Genomic DNA, 23557 nt, shown 5'->3' with positions numbered 1-23557 from the left:
ATGGTGCGAATGCACTGCAAACTACGCAGACACCTGGTGTGAGGCGCGGCGAGGCGAGGCGAGGCGAGGCGAGGAAGCCCACATCGCTACCAGTGGGCCCTCCAGCACGACACTGCCACACCCCGCACAGGCCCTCCGCTGAACACCAGGGACAAGATGCGTCCTCCGCTAGTGTCGAAGGCTGAACGCGCCCAGCGAATGACAGGGGGTGCAACGAGCAGCAGTGCGTCTCACACACGCGGCGGTGCGCCCGCCAATTCGGCCGTCACTCTGCTGGGACGCCGGGCGCGCCTCCCCGCGCCGTCCTCGAGGAACTGGCGGTTGCGGAAGGAAGCGCTTTCGTCAAATGCGGCCGAAAACTAACATTTTGTGTGTTGGGAGAAAAGCCGAACGCGAATTCTGCCGTGCTCCTACATTAGATGAGCGCCAACGGCGATACCATGATGAATACACCGGTTCTCGTCCGACCACCGAAGTTAAGCATCATCATGCCCGGCTAGTACTTGGATGGGTGACCGCCTGGGTCAACCCGGGTGCTGTTGGCTCCCTTCCCGTTTTTTTTTTTTTTGTTATGTTGCCAGCCCAATTTTCAAACTACGTTTCTGTTGTGACAAAGATGCTTCCTTAAGCCTTTTAAACTACTGTAATGGTACGAAAATGCAGTAATTAACTCAGTTTGAGGGAGAATGTGCTAACCAAGTTTGCCAAGAAGACTTTGAAAACGACAAAACAGTACGAATCGGCAGGTGATTTCTGAAATACGTCACCGCCTATTGTTGTGTAGGAATGTAGAGTTCCAAATTTGATTTGTAACCACGAATTTATTCCTTAGTCGTCTCGTCTCGTCTCGTCTCGTCTCGTCCCGCAGACGTTTTTCGTGCTTGCGCTGTCATATGGACCACGACCCGAGCGGCAGCGAGCGGCAGTCGAGCAAAGTCGGGACAAGTCGGGACGGGGACAGGGACAGGGATAGGAATGGTGCGAATGCACTGCAAACTACGCAGACACCTGGTGTGAGGCGCGGCGAGGCGAGGCGAGGCGAGGCGAGGAAGCCCACATCGCTACCAGTGGGCCCTCCAGCACGACACTGCCACACCCCGCACAGGCCCTCCGCTGAACACCAGGGACAAGATGCGTCCTCCGCTAGTGTCGAAGGCTGAACGCGCCCAGCGAATGACAGGGGGTGCAACGAGCAGCAGTGCGTCTCACACACGCGGCGGTGCGCCCGCCAATTCGGCCGTCACTCTGCTGGGACGCCGGGCGCGCCTCCCCGCGCCGTCCTCGAGGAACTGGCGGTTGCGGAAGGAAGCGCTTTCGTCAAATGCGGCCGAAAACTAACATTTTGTGTGTTGGGAGAAAAGCCGAACGCGAATTCTGCCGTGCTCCTACATTAGATGAGCGCCAACGGCGATACCATGATGAATACACCGGTTCTCGTCCGACCACCGAAGTTAAGCATCATCATGCCCGGCTAGTACTTGGATGGGTGACCGCCTGGGTCAACCCGGGTGCTGTTGGCTCCCTTCCCGTTTTTTTTTTTTTGTTATGTTGCCAGCCCAATTTTCAAACTACGTTTCTGTTGTGACAAAGATGCTTCCTTAAGCCTTTTAAACTACTGTAATGGTACGAAAATGCAGTAATTAACTCAGTTTGAGGGAGAATGTGCTAACCAAGTTTGCCAAGAAGACTTTGAAAACGACAAAACAGTACGAATCGGCAGGTGATTTCTGAAATACGTCACCGCCTATTGTTGTGTAGGAATGTAGAGTTCCAAATTTGATTTGTAACCACGAATTTATTCCTTAGTCGTCTCGTCTCGTCTCGTCTCGTCTCGTCCCGCAGACGTTTTTCGTGCTTGCGCTGTCATATGGACCACGACCCGAGCGGCAGCGAGCGGCAGTCGAGCAAAGTCGGGACAAGTCGGGACGGGGACAGGGACAGGGATAGGAATGGTGCGAATGCACTGCAAACTACGCAGACACCTGGTGTGAGGCGCGGCGAGGCGAGGCGAGGCGAGGCGAGGAAGCCCACATCGCTACCAGTGGGCCCTCCAGCACGACACTGCCACACCCCGCACAGGCCCTCCGCTGAACACCAGGGACAAGATGCGTCCTCCGCTAGTGTCGAAGGCTGAACGCGCCCAGCGAATGACAGGGGGTGCAACGAGCAGCAGTGCGTCTCACACACGCGGCGGTGCGCCCGCCAATTCGGCCGTCACTCTGCTGGGACGCCGGGCGCGCCTCCCCGCGCCGTCCTCGAGGAACTGGCGGTTGCGGAAGGAAGCGCTTTCGTCAAATGCGGCCGAAAACTAACATTTTGTGTGTTGGGAGAAAAGCCGAACGCGAATTCTGCCGTGCTCCTACATTAGATGAGCGCCAACGGCGATACCATGATGAATACACCGGTTCTCGTCCGACCACCGAAGTTAAGCATCATCATGCCCGGCTAGTACTTGGATGGGTGACCGCCTGGGTCAACCCGGGTGCTGTTGGCTCCCTTCCCGTTTTTTTTTTTTTGTTATGTTGCCAGCCCAATTTTCAAACTACGTTTCTGTTGTGACAAAGATGCTTCCTTAAGCCTTTTAAACTACTGTAATGGTACGAAAATGCAGTAATTAACTCAGTTTGAGGGAGAATGTGCTAACCAAGTTTGCCAAGAAGACTTTGAAAACGACAAAACAGTACGAATCGGCAGGTGATTTCTGAAATACGTCACCGCCTATTGTTGTGTAGGAATGTAGAGTTCCAAATTTGATTTGTAACCACGAATTTATTCCTTAGTCGTCTCGTCTCGTCTCGTCTCGTCTCGTCCCGCAGACGTTTTTCGTGCTTGCGCTGTCATATGGACCACGACCCGAGCGGCAGCGAGCGGCAGTCGAGCAAAGTCGGGACAAGTCGGGACGGGGACAGGGACAGGGATAGGAATGGTGCGAATGCACTGCAAACTACGCAGACACCTGGTGTGAGGCGCGGCGAGGCGAGGCGAGGCGAGGCGAGGAAGCCCACATCGCTACCAGTGGGCCCTCCAGCACGACACTGCCACACCCCGCACAGGCCCTCCGCTGAACACCAGGGACAAGATGCGTCCTCCGCTAGTGTCGAAGGCTGAACGCGCCCAGCGAATGACAGGGGGTGCAACGAGCAGCAGTGCGTCTCACACACGCGGCGGTGCGCCCGCCAATTCGGCCGTCACTCTGCTGGGACGCCGGGCGCGCCTCCCCGCGCCGTCCTCGAGGAACTGGCGGTTGCGGAAGGAAGCGCTTTCGTCAAATGCGGCCGAAAACTAACATTTTGTGTGTTGGGAGAAAAGCCGAACGCGAATTCTGCCGTGCTCCTACATTAGATGAGCGCCAACGGCGATACCATGATGAATACACCGGTTCTCGTCCGACCACCGAAGTTAAGCATCATCATGCCCGGCTAGTACTTGGATGGGTGACCGCCTGGGTCAACCCGGGTGCTGTTGGCTCCCTTCCCGTTTTTTTTTTTTTGTTATGTTGCCAGCCCAATTTTCAAACTACGTTTCTGTTGTGACAAAGATGCTTCCTTAAGCCTTTTAAACTACTGTAATGGTACGAAAATGCAGTAATTAACTCAGTTTGAGGGAGAATGTGCTAACCAAGTTTGCCAAGAAGACTTTGAAAACGACAAAACAGTACGAATCGGCAGGTGATTTCTGAAATACGTCACCGCCTATTGTTGTGTAGGAATGTAGAGTTCCAAATTTGATTTGTAACCACGAATTTATTCCTTAGTCGTCTCGTCTCGTCTCGTCTCGTCTCGTCCCGCAGACGTTTTTCGTGCTTGCGCTGTCATATGGACCACGACCCGAGCGGCAGCGAGCGGCAGTCGAGCAAAGTCGGGACAAGTCGGGACGGGGACAGGGACAGGGATAGGAATGGTGCGAATGCACTGCAAACTACGCAGACACCTGGTGTGAGGCGCGGCGAGGCGAGGCGAGGCGAGGCGAGGAAGCCCACATCGCTACCAGTGGGCCCTCCAGCACGACACTGCCACACCCCGCACAGGCCCTCCGCTGAACACCAGGGACAAGATGCGTCCTCCGCTAGTGTCGAAGGCTGAACGCGCCCAGCGAATGACAGGGGGTGCAACGAGCAGCAGTGCGTCTCACACACGCGGCGGTGCGCCCGCCAATTCGGCCGTCACTCTGCTGGGACGCCGGGCGCGCCTCCCCGCGCCGTCCTCGAGGAACTGGCGGTTGCGGAAGGAAGCGCTTTCGTCAAATGCGGCCGAAAACTAACATTTTGTGTGTTGGGAGAAAAGCCGAACGCGAATTCTGCCGTGCTCCTACATTAGATGAGCGCCAACGGCGATACCATGATGAATACACCGGTTCTCGTCCGACCACCGAAGTTAAGCATCATCATGCCCGGCTAGTACTTGGATGGGTGACCGCCTGGGTCAACCCGGGTGCTGTTGGCTCCCTTCCCGTTTTTTTTTTTTTTGTTATGTTGCCAGCCCAATTTTCAAACTACGTTTCTGTTGTGACAAAGATGCTTCCTTAAGCCTTTTAAACTACTGTAATGGTACGAAAATGCAGTAATTAACTCAGTTTGAGGGAGAATGTGCTAACCAAGTTTGCCAAGAAGACTTTGAAAACGACAAAACAGTACGAATCGGCAGGTGATTTCTGAAATACGTCACCGCCTATTGTTGTGTAGGAATGTAGAGTTCCAAATTTGATTTGTAACCACGAATTTATTCCTTAGTCGTCTCGTCTCGTCTCGTCTCGTCTCGTCCCGCAGACGTTTTTCGTGCTTGCGCTGTCATATGGACCACGACCCGAGCGGCAGCGAGCGGCAGTCGAGCAAAGTCGGGACAAGTCGGGACGGGGACAGGGACAGGGATAGGAATGGTGCGAATGCACTGCAAACTACGCAGACACCTGGTGTGAGGCGCGGCGAGGCGAGGCGAGGCGAGGCGAGGAAGCCCACATCGCTACCAGTGGGCCCTCCAGCACGACACTGCCACACCCCGCACAGGCCCTCCGCTGAACACCAGGGACAAGATGCGTCCTCCGCTAGTGTCGAAGGCTGAACGCGCCCAGCGAATGACAGGGGGTGCAACGAGCAGCAGTGCGTCTCACACACGCGGCGGTGCGCCCGCCAATTCGGCCGTCACTCTGCTGGGACGCCGGGCGCGCCTCCCCGCGCCGTCCTCGAGGAACTGGCGGTTGCGGAAGGAAGCGCTTTCGTCAAATGCGGCCGAAAACTAACATTTTGTGTGTTGGGAGAAAAGCCGAACGCGAATTCTGCCGTGCTCCTACATTAGATGAGCGCCAACGGCGATACCATGATGAATACACCGGTTCTCGTCCGACCACCGAAGTTAAGCATCATCATGCCCGGCTAGTACTTGGATGGGTGACCGCCTGGGTCAACCCGGGTGCTGTTGTCTCCCTTCCCGTTTTTTTTTTTTTTGTTATGTTGCCAGCCCAATTTTCAAACTACGTTTCTGTTGTGACAAAGATGCTTCCTTAAGCCTTTTAAACTACTGTAATGGTACGAAAATGCAGTAATTAACTCAGTTTGAGGGAGAATGTGCTAACCAAGTTTGCCAAGAAGACTTTGAAAACGACAAAACAGTACGAATCGGCAGGTGATTTCTGAAATACGTCACCGCCTATTGTTGTGTAGGAATGTAGAGTTCCAAATTTGATTTGTAACCACGAATTTATTCCTTAGTCGTCTCGTCTCGTCTCGTCTCGTCTCGTCCCGCAGACGTTTTTCGTGCTTGCGCTGTCATATGGACCACGACCCGAGCGGCAGCGAGCGGCAGTCGAGCAAAGTCGGGACAAGTCGGGACGGGGACAGGGACAGGGATAGGAATGGTGCGAATGCACTGCAAACTACGCAGACACCTGGTGTGAGGCGCGGCGAGGCGAGGCGAGGCGAGGCGAGGAAGCCCACATCGCTACCAGTGGGCCCTCCAGCACGACACTGCCACACCCCGCACAGGCCCTCCGCTGAACACCAGGGACAAGATGCGTCCTCCGCTAGTGTCGAAGGCTGAACGCGCCCAGCGAATGACAGGGGGTGCAACGAGCAGCAGTGCGTCTCACACACGCGGCGGTGCGCCCGCCAATTCGGCCGTCACTCTGCTGGGACGCCGGGCGCGCCTCCCCGCGCCGTCCTCGAGGAACTGGCGGTTGCGGAAGGAAGCGCTTTCGTCAAATGCGGCCGAAAACTAACATTTTGTGTGTTGGGAGAAAAGCCGAACGCGAATTCTGCCGTGCTCCTACATTAGATGAGCGCCAACGGCGATACCATGATGAATACACCGGTTCTCGTCCGACCACCGAAGTTAAGCATCATCATGCCCGGCTAGTACTTGGATGGGTGACCGCCTGGGTCAACCCGGGTGCTGTTGGCTCCCTTCCCGTTTTTTTTTTTTTGTTATGTTGCCAGCCCAATTTTCAAACTACGTTTCTGTTGTGACAAAGATGCTTCCTTAAGCCTTTTAAACTACTGTAATGGTACGAAAATGCAGTAATTAACTCAGTTTGAGGGAGAATGTGCTAACCAAGTTTGCCAAGAAGACTTTGAAAACGACAAAACAGTACGAATCGGCAGGTGATTTCTGAAATACGTCACCGCCTATTGTTGTGTAGGAATGTAGAGTTCCAAATTTGATTTGTAACCACGAATTTATTCCTTAGTCGTCTCGTCTCGTCTCGTCTCGTCTCGTCCCGCAGACGTTTTTCGTGCTTGCGCTGTCATATGGACCACGACCCGAGCGGCAGCGAGCGGCAGTCGAGCAAAGTCGGGACAAGTCGGGACGGGGACAGGGACAGGGATAGGAATGGTGCGAATGCACTGCAAACTACGCAGACACCTGGTGTGAGGCGCGGCGAGGCGAGGCGAGGCGAGGCGAGGAAGCCCACATCGCTACCAGTGGGCCCTCCAGCACGACACTGCCACACCCCGCACAGGCCCTCCGCTGAACACCAGGGACAAGATGCGTCCTCCGCTAGTGTCGAAGGCTGAACGCGCCCAGCGAATGACAGGGGGTGCAACGAGCAGCAGTGCGTCTCACACACGCGGCGGTGCGCCCGCCAATTCGGCCGTCACTCTGCTGGGACGCCGGGCGCGCCTCCCCGCGCCGTCCTCGAGGAACTGGCGGTTGCGGAAGGAAGCGCTTTCGTCAAATGCGGCCGAAAACTAACATTTTGTGTGTTGGGAGAAAAGCCGAACGCGAATTCTGCCGTGCTCCTACATTAGATGAGCGCCAACGGCGATACCATGATGAATACACCGGTTCTCGTCCGACCACCGAAGTTAAGCATCATCATGCCCGGCTAGTACTTGGATGGGTGACCGCCTGGGTCAACCCGGGTGCTGTTGGCTCCCTTCCCGTTTTTTTTTTTTTGTTATGTTGCCAGCCCAATTTTCAAACTACGTTTCTGTTGTGACAAAGATGCTTCCTTAAGCCTTTTAAACTACTGTAATGGTACGAAAATGCAGTAATTAACTCAGTTTGAGGGAGAATGTGCTAACCAAGTTTGCCAAGAAGACTTTGAAAACGACAAAACAGTACGAATCGGCAGGTGATTTCTGAAATACGTCACCGCCTATTGTTGTGTAGGAATGTAGAGTTCCAAATTTGATTTGTAACCACGAATTTATTCCTTAGTCGTCTCGTCTCGTCTCGTCTCGTCTCGTCCCGCAGACGTTTTTCGTGCTTGCGCTGTCATATGGACCACGACCCGAGCGGCAGCGAGCGGCAGTCGAGCAAAGTCGGGACAAGTCGGGACGGGGACAGGGACAGGGATAGGAATGGTGCGAATGCACTGCAAACTACGCAGACACCTGGTGTGAGGCGCGGCGAGGCGAGGCGAGGCGAGGCGAGGAAGCCCACATCGCTACCAGTGGGCCCTCCAGCACGACACTGCCACACCCCGCACAGGCCCTCCGCTGAACACCAGGGACAAGATGCGTCCTCCGCTAGTGTCGAAGGCTGAACGCGCCCAGCGAATGACAGGGGGTGCAACGAGCAGCAGTGCGTCTCACACACGCGGCGGTGCGCCCGCCAATTCGGCCGTCACTCTGCTGGGACGCCGGGCGCGCCTCCCCGCGCCGTCCTCGAGGAACTGGCGGTTGCGGAAGGAAGCGCTTTCGTCAAATGCGGCCGAAAACTAACATTTTGTGTGTTGGGAGAAAAGCCGAACGCGAATTCTGCCGTGCTCCTACATTAGATGAGCGCCAACGGCGATACCATGATGAATACACCGGTTCTCGTCCGACCACCGAAGTTAAGCATCATCATGCCCGGCTAGTACTTGGATGGGTGACCGCCTGGGTCAACCCGGGTGCTGTTGGCTCCCTTCCCGTTTTTTTTTTTTTGTTATGTTGCCAGCCCAATTTTCAAACTACGTTTCTGTTGTGACAAAGATGCTTCCTTAAGCCTTTTAAACTACTGTAATGGTACGAAAATGCAGTAATTAACTCAGTTTGAGGGAGAATGTGCTAACCAAGTTTGCCAAGAAGACTTTGAAAACGACAAAACAGTACGAATCGGCAGGTGATTTCTGAAATACGTCACCGCCTATTGTTGTGTAGGAATGTAGAGTTCCAAATTTGATTTGTAACCACGAATTTATTCCTTAGTCGTCTCGTCTCGTCTCGTCTCGTCTCGTCCCGCAGACGTTTTTCGTGCTTGCGCTGTCATATGGACCACGACCCGAGCGGCAGCGAGCGGCAGTCGAGCAAAGTCGGGACAAGTCGGGACGGGGACAGGGACAGGGATAGGAATGGTGCGAATGCACTGCAAACTACGCAGACACCTGGTGTGAGGCGCGGCGAGGCGAGGCGAGGCGAGGCGAGGAAGCCCACATCGCTACCAGTGGGCCCTCCAGCACGACACTGCCACACCCCGCACAGGCCCTCCGCTGAACACCAGGGACAAGATGCGTCCTCCGCTAGTGTCGAAGGCTGAACGCGCCCAGCGAATGACAGGGGGTGCAACGAGCAGCAGTGCGTCTCACACACGCGGCGGTGCGCCCGCCAATTCGGCCGTCACTCTGCTGGGACGCCGGGCGCGCCTCCCCGCGCCGTCCTCGAGGAACTGGCGGTTGCGGAAGGAAGCGCTTTCGTCAAATGCGGCCGAAAACTAACATTTTGTGTGTTGGGAGAAAAGCCGAACGCGAATTCTGCCGTGCTCCTACATTAGATGAGCGCCAACGGCGATACCATGATGAATACACCGGTTCTCGTCCGACCACCGAAGTTAAGCATCATCATGCCCGGCTAGTACTTGGATGGGTGACCGCCTGGGTCAACCCGGGTGCTGTTGGCTCCCTTCCCGTTTTTTTTTTTTTGTTATGTTGCCAGCCCAATTTTCAAACTACGTTTCTGTTGTGACAAAGATGCTTCCTTAAGCCTTTTAAACTACTGTAATGGTACGAAAATGCAGTAATTAACTCAGTTTGAGGGAGAATGTGCTAACCAAGTTTGCCAAGAAGACTTTGAAAACGACAAAACAGTACGAATCGGCAGGTGATTTCTGAAATACGTCACCGCCTATTGTTGTGTAGGAATGTAGAGTTCCAAATTTGATTTGTAACCACGAATTTATTCCTTAGTCGTCTCGTCTCGTCTCGTCTCGTCTCGTCCCGCAGACGTTTTTCGTGCTTGCGCTGTCATATGGACCACGACCCGAGCGGCAGCGAGCGGCAGTCGAGCAAAGTCGGGACAAGTCGGGACGGGGACAGGGACAGGGATAGGAATGGTGCGAATGCACTGCAAACTACGCAGACACCTGGTGTGAGGCGCGGCGAGGCGAGGCGAGGCGAGGCGAGGAAGCCCACATCGCTACCAGTGGGCCCTCCAGCACGACACTGCCACACCCCGCACAGGCCCTCCGCTGAACACCAGGGACAAGATGCGTCCTCCGCTAGTGTCGAAGGCTGAACGCGCCCAGCGAATGACAGGGGGTGCAACGAGCAGCAGTGCGTCTCACACACGCGGCGGTGCGCCCGCCAATTCGGCCGTCACTCTGCTGGGACGCCGGGCGCGCCTCCCCGCGCCGTCCTCGAGGAACTGGCGGTTGCGGAAGGAAGCGCTTTCGTCAAATGCGGCCGAAAACTAACATTTTGTGTGTTGGGAGAAAAGCCGAACGCGAATTCTGCCGTGCTCCTACATTAGATGAGCGCCAACGGCGATACCATGATGAATACACCGGTTCTCGTCCGACCACCGAAGTTAAGCATCATCATGCCCGGCTAGTACTTGGATGGGTGACCGCCTGGGTCAACCCGGGTGCTGTTGGCTCCCTTCCCGTTTTTTTTTTTTTGTTATGTTGCCAGCCCAATTTTCAAACTACGTTTCTGTTGTGACAAAGATGCTTCCTTAAGCCTTTTAAACTACTGTAATGGTACGAAAATGCAGTAATTAACTCAGTTTGAGGGAGAATGTGCTAACCAAGTTTGCCAAGAAGACTTTGAAAACGACAAAACAGTACGAATCGGCAGGTGATTTCTGAAATACGTCACCGCCTATTGTTGTGTAGGAATGTAGAGTTCCAAATTTGATTTGTAACCACGAATTTATTCCTTAGTCGTCTCGTCTCGTCTCGTCTCGTCTCGTCCCGCAGACGTTTTTCGTGCTTGCGCTGTCATATGGACCACGACCCGAGCGGCAGCGAGCGGCAGTCGAGCAAAGTCGGGACAAGTCGGGACGGGGACAGGGACAGGGATAGGAATGGTGCGAATGCACTGCAAACTACGCAGACACCTGGTGTGAGGCGCGGCGAGGCGAGGCGAGGCGAGGCGAGGAAGCCCACATCGCTACCAGTGGGCCCTCCAGCACGACACTGCCACACCCCGCACAGGCCCTCCGCTGAACACCAGGGACAAGATGCGTCCTCCGCTAGTGTCGAAGGCTGAACGCGCCCAGCGAATGACAGGGGGTGCAACGAGCAGCAGTGCGTCTCACACACGCGGCGGTGCGCCCGCCAATTCGGCCGTCACTCTGCTGGGACGCCGGGCGCGCCTCCCCGCGCCGTCCTCGAGGAACTGGCGGTTGCGGAAGGAAGCGCTTTCGTCAAATGCGGCCGAAAACTAACATTTTGTGTGTTGGGAGAAAAGCCGAACGCGAATTCTGCCGTGCTCCTACATTAGATGAGCGCCAACGGCGATACCATGATGAATACACCGGTTCTCGTCCGACCACCGAAGTTAAGCATCATCATGCCCGGCTAGTACTTGGATGGGTGACCGCCTGGGTCAACCCGGGTGCTGTTGGCTCCCTTCCCGTTTTTTTTTTTTTGTTATGTTGCCAGCCCAATTTTCAAACTACGTTTCTGTTGTGACAAAGATGCTTCCTTAAGCCTTTTAAACTACTGTAATGGTACGAAAATGCAGTAATTAACTCAGTTTGAGGGAGAATGTGCTAACCAAGTTTGCCAAGAAGACTTTGAAAACGACAAAACAGTACGAATCGGCAGGTGATTTCTGAAATACGTCACCGCCTATTGTTGTGTAGGAATGTAGAGTTCCAAATTTGATTTGTAACCACGAATTTATTCCTTAGTCGTCTCGTCTCGTCTCGTCTCGTCTCGTCCCGCAGACGTTTTTCGTGCTTGCGCTGTCATATGGACCACGACCCGAGCGGCAGCGAGCGGCAGTCGAGCAAAGTCGGGACAAGTCGGGACGGGGACAGGGACAGGGATAGGAATGGTGCGAATGCACTGCAAACTACGCAGACACCTGGTGTGAGGCGCGGCGAGGCGAGGCGAGGCGAGGCGAGGAAGCCCACATCGCTACCAGTGGGCCCTCCAGCACGACACTGCCACACCCCGCACAGGCCCTCCGCTGAACACCAGGGACAAGATGCGTCCTCCGCTAGTGTCGAAGGCTGAACGCGCCCAGCGAATGACAGGGGGTGCAACGAGCAGCAGTGCGTCTCACACACGCGGCGGTGCGCCCGCCAATTCGGCCGTCACTCTGCTGGGACGCCGGGCGCGCCTCCCCGCGCCGTCCTCGAGGAACTGGCGGTTGCGGAAGGAAGCGCTTTCGTCAAATGCGGCCGAAAACTAACATTTTGTGTGTTGGGAGAAAAGCCGAACGCGAATTCTGCCGTGCTCCTACATTAGATGAGCGCCAACGGCGATACCATGATGAATACACCGGTTCTCGTCCGACCACCGAAGTTAAGCATCATCATGCCCGGCTAGTACTTGGATGGGTGACCGCCTGGGTCAACCCGGGTGCTGTTGGCTCCCTTCCCGTTTTTTTTTTTTTGTTATGTTGCCAGCCCAATTTTCAAACTACGTTTCTGTTGTGACAAAGATGCTTCCTTAAGCCTTTTAAACTACTGTAATGGTACGAAAATGCAGTAATTAACTCAGTTTGAGGGAGAATGTGCTAACCAAGTTTGCCAAGAAGACTTTGAAAACGACAAAACAGTACGAATCGGCAGGTGATTTCTGAAATACGTCACCGCCTATTGTTGTGTAGGAATGTAGAGTTCCAAATTTGATTTGTAACCACGAATTTATTCCTTAGTCGTCTCGTCTCGTCTCGTCTCGTCTCGTCCCGCAGACGTTTTTCGTGCTTGCGCTGTCATATGGACCACGACCCGAGCGGCAGCGAGCGGCAGTCGAGCAAAGTCGGGACAAGTCGGGACGGGGACAGGGACAGGGATAGGAATGGTGCGAATGCACTGCAAACTACGCAGACACCTGGTGTGAGGCGCGGCGAGGCGAGGCGAGGCGAGGCGAGGAAGCCCACATCGCTACCAGTGGGCCCTCCAGCACGACACTGCCACACCCCGCACAGGCCCTCCGCTGAACACCAGGGACAAGATGCGTCCTCCGCTAGTGTCGAAGGCTGAACGCGCCCAGCGAATGACAGGGGGTGCAACGAGCAGCAGTGCGTCTCACACACGCGGCGGTGCGCCCGCCAATTCGGCCGTCACTCTGCTGGGACGCCGGGCGCGCCTCCCCGCGCCGTCCTCGAGGAACTGGCGGTTGCGGAAGGAAGCGCTTTCGTCAAATGCGGCCGAAAACTAACATTTTGTGTGTTGGGAGAAAAGCCGAACGCGAATTCTGCCGTGCTCCTACATTAGATGAGCGCCAACGGCGATACCATGATGAATACACCGGTTCTCGTCCGACCACCGAAGTTAAGCATCATCATGCCCGGCTAGTACTTGGATGGGTGACCGCCTGGGTCAACCCGGGTGCTGTTGGCTCCCTTCCCGTTTTTTTTTTTTTGTTATGTTGCCAGCCCAATTTTCAAACTACGTTTCTGTTGTGACAAAGATGCTTCCTTAAGCCTTTTAAACTACTGTAATGGTACGAAAATGCAGTAATTAACTCAGTTTGAGGGAGAATGTGCTAACCAAGTTTGCCAAGAAGACTTTGAAAACGACAAAACAGTACGAATCGGCAGGTGATTTCTGAAATACGTCACCGCCTATTGTTGTGTAGGAATGTAGAGTTCCAAATTTGATTTGTAACCACGAATTTATTCCTTAGTCGTCTCGTCTCGTCTCGTCTCGTCTCGTCCCGCAGACGTTTTTCGTGCTTGCGCTGTCATATGGACCACGACCCGAGCGGCAGCGAGCGGCAGTCGAGCAAAGTCGGGACAAGTCGGGACGGGGACAGGGACAGGGATAGGAATGGTGCGAATGCACTGCAAACTACGCAGACACCTGGTGTGAGGCGCGGCGAGGCGAGGCGAGGCGAGGCGAGGAAGCCCACATCGCTACCAGTGGGCCCTCCAGCACGACACTGCCACACCCCGCACAGGCCCTCCGCTGAACACCAGGGACAAGATGCGTCCTCCGCTAGTGTCGAAGGCTGAACGCGCCCAGCGAATGACAGGGGGTGCAACGAGCAGCAGTGCGTCTCACACACGCGGCGGTGCGCCCGCCAATTCGGCCGTCACTCTGCTGGGACGCCGGGCGCGCCTCCCCGCGCCGTCCTCGAGGAACTGGCGGTTGCGGAAGGAAGCGCTTTCGTCAAATGCGGCCGAAAACTAACATTTTGTGTGTTGGGAGAAAAGCCGAACGCGAATTCTGCCGTGCTCCTACATTAGATGAGCGCCAACGGCGATACCATGATGAATACACCGGTTCTCGTCCGACCACCGAAGTTAAGCATCATCATGCCCGGCTAGTACTTGGATGGGTGACCGCCTGGGTCAACCCGGGTGCTGTTGGCTCCCTTCCCGTTTTTTTTTTTTTGTTATGTTGCCAGCCCAATTTTCAAACTACGTTTCTGTTGTGACAAAGATGCTTCCTTAAGCCTTTTAAACTACTGTAATGGTACGAAAATGCAGTAATTAACTCAGTTTGAGGGAGAATGTGCTAACCAAGTTTGCCAAGAAGACTTTGAAAACGACAAAACAGTACGAATCGGCAGGTGATTTCTGAAATACGTCACCGCCTATTGTTGTGTAGGAATGTAGAGTTCCAAATTTGATTTGTAACCACGAATTTATTCCTTAGTCGTCTCGTCTCGTCTCGTCTCGTCTCGTCCCGCAGACGTTTTTCGTGCTTGCGCTGTCATATGGACCACGACCCGAGCGGCAGCGAGCGGCAGTCGAGCAAAGTCGGGACAAGTCGGGACGGGGACAGGGACAGGGATAGGAATGGTGCGAATGCACTGCAAACTACGCAGACACCTGGTGTGAGGCGCGGCGAGGCGAGGCGAGGCGAGGCGAGGAAGCCCACATCGCTACCAGTGGGCCCTCCAGCACGACACTGCCACACCCCGCACAGGCCCTCCGCTGAACACCAGGGACAAGATGCGTCCTCCGCTAGTGTCGAAGGCTGAACGCGCCCAGCGAATGACAGGGGGTGCAACGAGCAGCAGTGCGTCTCACACACGCGGCGGTGCGCCCGCCAATTCGGCCGTCACTCTGCTGGGACGCCGGGCGCGCCTCCCCGCGCCGTCCTCGAGGAACTGGCGGTTGCGGAAGGAAGCGCTTTCGTCAAATGCGGCCGAAAACTAACATTTTGTGTGTTGGGAGAAAAGCCGAACGCGAATTCTGCCGTGCTCCTACATTAGATGAGCGCCAACGGCGATACCATGATGAATACACCGGTTCTCGTCCGACCACCGAAGTTAAGCATCATCATGCCCGGCTAGTACTTGGATGGGTGACCGCCTGGGTCAACCCGGGTGCTGTTGGCTCCCTTCCCGTTTTTTTTTTTTTGTTATGTTGCCAGCCCAATTTTCAAACTACGTTTCTGTTGTGACAAAGATGCTTCCTTAAGCCTTTTAAACTACTGTAATGGTACGAAAATGCAGTAATTAACTCAGTTTGAGGGAGAATGTGCTAACCAAGTTTGCCAAGAAGACTTTGAAAACGACAAAACAGTACGAATCGGCAGGTGATTTCTGAAATACGTCACCGCCTATTGTTGTGTAGGAATGTAGAGTTCCAAATTTGATTTGTAACCACGAATTTATTCCTTAGTCGTCTCGTCTCGTCTCGTCTCGTCTCGTCCCGCAGACGTTTTTCGTGCTTGCGCTGTCATATGGACCACGACCCGAGCGGCAGCGAGCGGCAGTCGAGCAAAGTCGGGACAAGTCGGGACGGGGACAGGGACAGGGATAGGAATGGTGCGAATGCACTGCAAACTACGCAGACACCTGGTGTGAGGCGCGGCGAGGCGAGGCGAGGCGAGGCGAGGAAGCCCACATCGCTACCAGTGGGCCCTCCAGCACGACACTGCCACACCCCGCACAGGCCCTCCGCTGAACACCAGGGACAAGATGCGTCCTCCGCTAGTGTCGAAGGCTGAACGCGCCCAGCGAATGACAGGGGGTGCAACGAGCAGCAGTGCGTCTCACACACGCGGCGGTGCGCCCGCCAATTCGGCCGTCACTCTGCTGGGACGCCGGGCGCGCCTCCCCGCGCCGTCCTCGAGGAACTGGCGGTTGCGGAAGGAAGCGCTTTCGTCAAATGCGGCCGAAAACTAACATTTTGTGTGTTGGGAGAAAAGCCGAACGCGAATTCTGCCGTGCTCCTACATTAGATGAGCGCCAACGGCGATACCATGATGAATACACCGGTTCTCGTCCGACCACCGAAGTTAAGCATCATCATGCCCGGCTAGTACTTGGATGGGTGACCGCCTGGGTCAACCCGGGTGCTGTTGGCTCCCTTCCCGTTTTTTTTTTTTTTGTTATGTTGCCAGCCCAATTTTCAAACTACGTTTCTGTTGTGACAAAGATGCTTCCTTAAGCCTTTTAAACTACTGTAATGGTACGAAAATGCAGTAATTAACTCAGTTTGAGGGAGAATGTGCTAACCAAGTTTGCCAAGAAGACTTTGAAAACGACAAAACAGTACGAATCGGCAGGTGATTTCTGAAATACGTCACCGCCTATTGTTGTGTAGGAATGTAGAGTTCCAAATTTGATTTGTAACCACGAATTTATTCCTTAGTCGTCTCGTCTCGTCTCGTCTCGTCTCGTCCCGCAGACGTTTTTCGTGCTTGCGCTGTCATATGGACCACGACCCGAGCGGCAGCGAGCGGCAGTCGAGCAAAGTCGGGACAAGTCGGGACGGGGACAGGGACAGGGATAGGAATGGTGCGAATGCACTGCAAACTACGCAGACACCTGGTGTAGGCGCGGCGAGGCGAGGCGAGGCGAGGCGAGGAAGCCCACATCGCTACCAGTGGGCCCTCCAGCACGACACTGCCACACCCCGCACAGGCCCTCCGCTGAACACCAGGGACAAGATGCGTCCTCCGCTAGTGTCGAAGGCTGAACGCGCCCAGCGAATGACAGGTGGTGCAACGAGCAGCAGTGCGTCTCACACACGCGGCGGTGCGCCCGCCAATTCGGCCGTCACTCTGCTGGGACGCCGGGCGCGCCTCCCCGCGCCGTCCTCGAGGAACTGGCGGTTGCGGAAGGAAGCGCTTTCGTCAAATGCGGCCGAAAACTAACATTTTGTGTGTTGGGAGAAAAGCCGAACGCGAATTCTGCCGTGCTCCTACATTAGATGAGCGCCAACGGCGATACCATGATGAATACACCGGTTCTCGTCCGACCACCGAAGTTAAGCATCATCATGCCCGGCTAGTACTTGGATGGGTGACCGCCTGGGTCAACCCGGGTGCTGTTGGCTCCCTTCCCGTTTTTTTTTTTTTTGTTATGTTGCCAGCCCAATTTTCAAACTACGTTTCTGTTGTGACAAAGATGCTTCCTTAAGCCTTTTAAACTACTGTAATGGTACGAAAATGCAGTAATTAACTCAGTTTGAGGGAGAATGTGCTAACCAAGTTTGCCAAGAAGACTTTGAAAACGACAAAACAGTACGAATCGGCAGGTGATTTCTGAAATACGTCACCGCCTATTGTTGTGTAGGAATGTAGAGTTCCAAATTTGATTTGTAACCACGAATTTATTCCTTAGTCGTCTCGTCTCGTCTCGTCTCGTCTCGTCCCGCAGACGTTTTTCGTGCTTGCGCTGTCATATGGACCACGACCCGAGCGGCAGCGAGCGGCAGTCGAGCAAAGTCGGGACAAGTCGGGACGGGGACAGGGACAGGGATAGGAATGGTGCGAATGCACTGCAAACTACGCAGACACCTGGTGTGAGGCGCGGCGAGGCGAGGCGAGGCGAGGCGAGGAAGCCCACATCGCTACCAGTGGGCCCTCCAGCACGACACTGCCACACCCCGCACAGGCCCTCCGCTGAACACCAGGGACAAGATGCGTCCTCCGCTAGTGTCGAAGGCTGAACGCGCCCAGCGAATGACAGGGGGTGCAACGAGCAGCAGTGCGTCTCACACACGCGGCGGTGCGCCCGCCAATTCGGCCGTCACTCTGCTGGGACGCCGGGCGCGCCTCCCCGCGCCGTCCTCGAGGAACTGGCGGTTGCGGAAGGAAGCGCTTTCGTCAAATGCGGCCGAAAACTAACATTTTGTGTGTTGGGAGAAAAGCCGAACGCGAATTCTGCCGTGCTCCTACATTAGATGAGCGCCAACGGCGATACCATGATGAATACACCGGTTCTCGTCCGACCACCGAAGTTAAGCATCATCATGCCCGGCTAGTACTTGGATGGGTGACCGCCTGGGTCAACCCGGGTGCTGTTGGCTCCCTTCCCGTTTTTTTTTTTTTGTTATGTTGCCAGCCCAATTTTCAAACTACGTTTCTGTTGTGACAAAGATGCTTCCTTAAGCCTTTTAAACTACTGTAATGGTACGAAAATGCAGTAATTAACTCAGTTTGAGGGAGAATGTGCTAACCAAGTTTGCCAAGAAGACTTTGAAAACGACAAAACAGTACGAATCGGCAGGTGATTTCTGAAATACGTCACCGCCTATTGTTGTGTAGGAATGTAGAGTTCCAAATTTGATTTGTAACCACGAATTTATTCCTTAGTCGTCTCGTCTCGTCTCGTCTCGTCTCGTCCCGCAGACGTTTTTCGTGCTTGCGCTGTCATATGGACCACGACCCGAGCGGCAGCGAGCGGCAGTCGAGCAAAGTCGGGACAAGTCGGGACGGGGACAGGGACAGGGATAGGAATGGTGCGAATGCACTGCAAACTACGCAGACACCTGGTGTGAGGCGCGGCGAGGCGAGGCGAGGCGAGGCGAGGAAGCCCACATCGCTACCAGTGGGCCCTCCAGCACGACACTGCCACACCCCGCACAGGCCCTCCGCTGAACACCAGGGACAAGATGCGTCCTCCGCTAGTGTCGAAGGCTGAACGCGCCCAGCGAATGACAGGGGGTGCAACGAGCAGCAGTGCGTCTCACACACGCGGCGGTGCGCCCGCCAATTCGGCCGTCACTCTGCTGGGACGCCGGGCGCGCCTCCCCGCGCCGTCCTCGAGGAACTGGCGGTTGCGGAAGGAAGCGCTTTCGTCAAATGCGGCCGAAAACTAACATTTTGTGTGTTGGGAGAAAAGCCGAACGCGAATTCTGCCGTGCTCCTACATTAGATGAGCGCCAACGGCGATACCATGATGAATACACCGGTTCTCGTCCGACCACCGAAGTTAAGCATCATCATGCCCGGCTAGTACTTGGATGGGTGACCGCCTGGGTCAACCCGGGTGCTGTTGGCTCCCTTCCCGTTTTTTTTTTTTTTGTTATGTTGCCAGCCCAATTTTCAAACTACGTTTCTGTTGTGACAAAGATGCTTCCTTAAGCCTTTTAAACTACTGTAATGGTACGAAAATGCAGTAATTAACTCAGTTTGAGGGAGAATGTGCTAACCAAGTTTGCCAAGAAGACTTTGAAAACGACAAAACAGTACGAATCGGCAGGTGATTTCTGAAATACGTCACCGCCTATTGTTGTGTAGGAATGTAGAGTTCCAAATTTGATTTGTAACCACGAATTTATTCCTTAGTCGTCTCGTCTCGTCTCGTCTCGTCTCGTCCCGCAGACGTTTTTCGTGCTTGCGCTGTCATATGGACCACGACCCGAGCGGCAGCGAGCGGCAGTCGAGCAAAGTCGGGACAAGTCGGGACGGGGACAGGGACAGGGATAGGAATGGTGCGAATGCACTGCAAACTACGCAGACACCTGGTGTGAGGCGCGGCGAGGCGAGGCGAGGCGAGGCGAGGAAGCCCACATCGCTACCAGTGGGCCCTCCAGCACGACACTGCCACACCCCGCACAGGCCCTCCGCTGAACACCAGGGACAAGATGCGTCCTCCGCTAGTGTCGAAGGCTGAACGCGCCCAGCGAATGACAGGGGGTGCAACGAGCAGCAGTGCGTCTCACACACGCGGCGGTGCGCCCGCCAATTCGGCCGTCACTCTGCTGGGACGCCGGGCGCGCCTCCCCGCGCCGTCCTCGAGGAACTGGCGGTTGCGGAAGGAAGCGCTTTCGTCAAATGCGGCCGAAAACTAACATTTTGTGTGTTGGGAGAAAAGCCGAACGCGAATTCTGCCGTGCTCCTACATTAGATGAGCGCCAACGGCGATACCATGATGAATACACCGGTTCTCGTCCGACCACCGAAGTTAAGCATCATCATGCCCGGCTAGTACTTGGATGGGTGACCGCCTGGGTCAACCCGGGTGCTGTTGGCTCCCTTCCCGTTTTTTTTTTTTTTGTTATGTTGCCAGCCCAATTTTCAAACTACGTTTCTGTTGTGACAAAGATGCTTCCTTAAGCCTTTTAAACTACTGTAATGGTACGAAAATGCAGTAATTAACTCAGTTTGAGGGAGAATGTGCTAACCAAGTTTGCCAAGAAGACTTTGAAAACGACAAAACAGTACGAATCGGCAGGTGATTTCTGAAATACGTCACCGCCTATTGTTGTGTAGGAATGTAGAGTTCCAAATTTGATTTGTAACCACGAATTTATTCCTTAGTCGTCTCGTCTCGTCTCGTCTCGTCTCGTCCCGCAGACGTTTTTCGTGCTTGCGCTGTCATATGGACCACGACCCGAGCGGCAGCGAGCGGCAGTCGAGCAAAGTCGGGACAAGTCGGGACGGGGACAGGGACAGGGATAGGAATGGTGCGAATGCACTGCAAACTACGCAGACACCTGGTGTGAGGCGCGGCGAGGCGAGGCGAGGCGAGGCGAGGAAGCCCACATCGCTACCAGTGGGCCCTCCAGCACGACACTGCCACACCCCGCACAGGCCCTCCGCTGAACACCAGGGACAAGATGCGTCCTCCGCTAGTGTCGAAGGCTGAACGCGCCCAGCGAATGACAGGGGGTGCAACGAGCAGCAGTGCGTCTCACACACGCGGCGGTGCGCCCGCCAATTCGGCCGTCACTCTGCTGGGACGCCGGGCGCGCCTCCCCGCGCCGTCCTCGAGGAACTGGCGGTTGCGGAAGGAAGCGCTTTCGTCAAATGCGGCCGAAAACTAACATTTTGTGTGTTGGGAGAAAAGCCGAACGCGAATTCTGCCGTGCTCCTACATTAGATGAGCGCCAACGGCGATACCATGATGAATACACCGGTTCTCGTCCGACCACCGAAGTTAAGCATCATCATGCCCGGCTAGTACTTGGATGGGTGACCGCCTGGGTCAACCCGGGTGCTGTTGGCTCCCTTCCCGTTTTTTTTTTTTTGTTATGTTGCCAGCCCAATTTTCAAACTACGTTTCTGTTGTGACAAAGATGCTTCCTTAAGCCTTTTAAACTACTGTAATGGTACGAAAATGCAGTAATTAACTCAGTTTGAGGGAGAATGTGCTAACCAAGTTTGCCAAGAAGACTTTGAAAACGACAAAACAGTACGAATCGGCAGGTGATTTCTGAAATACGTCACCGCCTATTGTTGTGTAGGAATGTAGAGTTCCAAATTTGATTTGTAACCACGAATTTATTCCTTAGTCGTCTCGTCTCGTCTCGTCTCGTCTCGTCCCGCAGACGTTTTTCGTGCTTGCGCTGTCATATGGACCACGACCCGAGCGGCAGCGAGCGGCAGTCGAGCAAAGTCGGGACAAGTCGGGACGGGGACAGGGACAGGGATAGGAATGGTGCGAATGCACTGCAAACTACGCAGACACCTGGTGTGAGGCGCGGCGAGGCGAGGCGAGGCGAGGCGAGGAAGCCCACATCGCTACCAGTGGGCCCTCCAGCACGACACTGCCACACCCCGCACAGGCCCTCCGCTGAACACCAGGGACAAGATGCGTCCTCCGCTAGTGTCGAAGGCTGAACGCGCCCAGCGAATGACAGGGGGTGCAACGAGCAGCAGTGCGTCTCACACACGCGGCGGTGCGCCCGCCAATTCGGCCGTCACTCTGCTGGGACGCCGGGCGCGCCTCCCCGCGCCGTCCTCGAGGAACTGGCGGTTGCGGAAGGAAGCGCTTTCGTCAAATGCGGCCGAAAACTAACATTTTGTGTGTTGGGAGAAAAGCCGAACGCGAATTCTGCCGTGCTCCTACATTAGATGAGCGCCAACGGCGATACCATGATGAATACACCGGTTCTCGTCCGACCACCGAAGTTAAGCATCATCATGCCCGGCTAGTACTTGGATGGGTGACCGCCTGGGTCAACCCGGGTGCTGTTGGCTCCCTTCCCGTTTTTTTTTTTTGTTATGTTGCCAGCCCAATTTTCAAACTACGTTTCTGTTGTGACAAAGATGCTTCCTTAAGCCTTTTAAACTACTGTAATGGTACGAAAATGCAGTAATTAACTCAGTTTGAGGGAGAATGTGCTAACCAAGTTTGCCAAGAAGACTTTGAAAACGACAAAACAGTACGAATCGGCAGGTGATTTCTGAAATACGTCACCGCCTATTGTTGTGTAGGAATGTAGAGTTCCAAATTTGATTTGTAACCACGAATTTATTCCTTAGTCGTCTCGTCTCGTCTCGTCTCGTCTCGTCCCGCAGACGTTTTTCGTGCTTGCGCTGTCATATGGACCACGACCCGAGCGGCAGCGAGCGGCAGTCGAGCAAAGTCGGGACAAGTCGGGACGGGGACAGGGACAGGGATAGGAATGGTGCGAATGCACTGCAAACTACGCAGACACCTGGTGTGAGGCGCGGCGAGGCGAGGCGAGGCGAGGCGAGGAAGCCCACATCGCTACCAGTGGGCCCTCCAGCACGACACTGCCACACCCCGCACAGGCCCTCCGCTGAACACCAGGGACAAGATGCGTCCTCCGCTAGTGTCGAAGGCTGAACGCGCCCAGCGAATGACAGGGGGTGCAACGAGCAGCAGTGCGTCTCACACACGCGGCGGTGCGCCCGCCAATTCGGCCGTCACTCTGCTGGGACGCCGGGCGCGCCTCCCCGCGCCGTCCTCGAGGAACTGGCGGTTGCGGAAGGAAGCGCTTTCGTCAAATGCGGCCGAAAACTAACATTTTGTGTGTTGGGAGAAAAGCCGAACGCGAATTCTGCCGTGCTCCTACATTAGATGAGCGCCAACGGCGATACCATGATGAATACACCGGTTCTCGTCCGACCACCGAAGTTAAGCATCATCATGCCCGGCTAGTACTTGGATGGGTGACCGCCTGGGTCAACCCGGGTGCTGTTGGCTCCCTTCCCGTTTTTTTTTTTTTTGTTATGTTGCCAGCCCAATTTTCAAACTACGTTTCTGTTGTGACAAAGATGCTTCCTTAAGCCTTTTAAACTACTGTAATGGTACGAAAATGCAGTAATTAACTCAGTTTGAGGGAGAATGTGCTAACCAAGTTTGCCAAGAAGACTTTGAAAACGACAAAACAGTACGAATCGGCAGGTGATTTCTGAAATACGTCACCGCCTATTGTTGTGTAGGAATGTAGAGTTCCAAATTTGATTTGTAACCACGAATTTATTCCTTAGTCGTCTCGTCTCGTCTCGTCTCGTCTCGTCCCGCAGACGTTTTTCGTGCTTGCGCTGTCATATGGACCACGACCCGAGCGGCAGCGAGCGGCAGTCGAGCAAAGTCGGGACAAGTCGGGACGGGGACAGGGACAGGGATAGGAATGGTGCGAATGCACTGCAAACTACGCAGACACCTGGTGTGAGGCGCGGCGAGGCGAGGCGAGGCGAGGCGAGGAAGCCCACATCGCTACCAGTGGGCCCTCCAGCACGACACTGCCACACCCCGCACAGGCCCTCCGCTGAACACCAGGGACAAGATGCGTCCTCCGCTAGTGT

The 23557-nt window shown here is 55.0% G+C and overlaps 24 pseudogenes; all 24 read left to right on the top strand.

Annotated features, from left to right (window-relative positions):
• The first annotated feature begins 425 nt into the window (after positions 1-425).
• Positions 426-545, top strand: LOC126130331 (5S ribosomal RNA; annotated as a pseudogene).
• An 855-nt stretch (positions 546-1400) lies between these two features.
• Positions 1401-1520, top strand: LOC126130330 (5S ribosomal RNA; annotated as a pseudogene).
• An 854-nt stretch (positions 1521-2374) lies between these two features.
• LOC126130329 (5S ribosomal RNA) lies at positions 2375-2494 on the top strand (annotated as a pseudogene).
• An 854-nt stretch (positions 2495-3348) lies between these two features.
• On the top strand, positions 3349-3468 carry LOC126130327 (5S ribosomal RNA; annotated as a pseudogene).
• An 854-nt stretch (positions 3469-4322) lies between these two features.
• LOC126130326 (5S ribosomal RNA) lies at positions 4323-4442 on the top strand (annotated as a pseudogene).
• Positions 4443-5297: 855 nt separating this feature from the next.
• LOC126130373 (5S ribosomal RNA) lies at positions 5298-5417 on the top strand (annotated as a pseudogene).
• An 855-nt stretch (positions 5418-6272) lies between these two features.
• On the top strand, positions 6273-6392 carry LOC126130325 (5S ribosomal RNA; annotated as a pseudogene).
• An 854-nt stretch (positions 6393-7246) lies between these two features.
• Positions 7247-7366, top strand: LOC126130324 (5S ribosomal RNA; annotated as a pseudogene).
• An 854-nt stretch (positions 7367-8220) lies between these two features.
• LOC126130323 (5S ribosomal RNA) lies at positions 8221-8340 on the top strand (annotated as a pseudogene).
• Positions 8341-9194: 854 nt separating this feature from the next.
• Positions 9195-9314, top strand: LOC126130322 (5S ribosomal RNA; annotated as a pseudogene).
• An 854-nt stretch (positions 9315-10168) lies between these two features.
• LOC126130320 (5S ribosomal RNA) lies at positions 10169-10288 on the top strand (annotated as a pseudogene).
• An 854-nt stretch (positions 10289-11142) lies between these two features.
• On the top strand, positions 11143-11262 carry LOC126130319 (5S ribosomal RNA; annotated as a pseudogene).
• An 854-nt stretch (positions 11263-12116) lies between these two features.
• Positions 12117-12236, top strand: LOC126130318 (5S ribosomal RNA; annotated as a pseudogene).
• An 854-nt stretch (positions 12237-13090) lies between these two features.
• On the top strand, positions 13091-13210 carry LOC126130316 (5S ribosomal RNA; annotated as a pseudogene).
• Positions 13211-14064: 854 nt separating this feature from the next.
• LOC126130315 (5S ribosomal RNA) lies at positions 14065-14184 on the top strand (annotated as a pseudogene).
• An 854-nt stretch (positions 14185-15038) lies between these two features.
• On the top strand, positions 15039-15158 carry LOC126130314 (5S ribosomal RNA; annotated as a pseudogene).
• An 854-nt stretch (positions 15159-16012) lies between these two features.
• LOC126130313 (5S ribosomal RNA) lies at positions 16013-16132 on the top strand (annotated as a pseudogene).
• Positions 16133-16986: 854 nt separating this feature from the next.
• LOC126130312 (5S ribosomal RNA) lies at positions 16987-17106 on the top strand (annotated as a pseudogene).
• Positions 17107-17961: 855 nt separating this feature from the next.
• On the top strand, positions 17962-18081 carry LOC126130311 (5S ribosomal RNA; annotated as a pseudogene).
• Positions 18082-18935: 854 nt separating this feature from the next.
• On the top strand, positions 18936-19055 carry LOC126130310 (5S ribosomal RNA; annotated as a pseudogene).
• Positions 19056-19910: 855 nt separating this feature from the next.
• LOC126130308 (5S ribosomal RNA) lies at positions 19911-20030 on the top strand (annotated as a pseudogene).
• Positions 20031-20885: 855 nt separating this feature from the next.
• Positions 20886-21005, top strand: LOC126130307 (5S ribosomal RNA; annotated as a pseudogene).
• Positions 21006-21859: 854 nt separating this feature from the next.
• On the top strand, positions 21860-21979 carry LOC126130305 (5S ribosomal RNA; annotated as a pseudogene).
• An 853-nt stretch (positions 21980-22832) lies between these two features.
• Positions 22833-22952, top strand: LOC126130304 (5S ribosomal RNA; annotated as a pseudogene).
• Positions 22953-23557: the final 605 nt, after the last annotated feature.

This window comes from Schistocerca cancellata, unplaced genomic scaffold, assembly GCF_023864275.1.
Source record: "Schistocerca cancellata isolate TAMUIC-IGC-003103 unplaced genomic scaffold, iqSchCanc2.1 HiC_scaffold_555, whole genome shotgun sequence".
Classification (NCBI taxonomy): Eukaryota; Metazoa; Arthropoda; class Insecta; order Orthoptera; family Acrididae; genus Schistocerca; species Schistocerca cancellata.
Note: the sequence above shows the minus strand (reverse complement) of the source record. Positions and strands in the feature narration are given on the sequence as shown.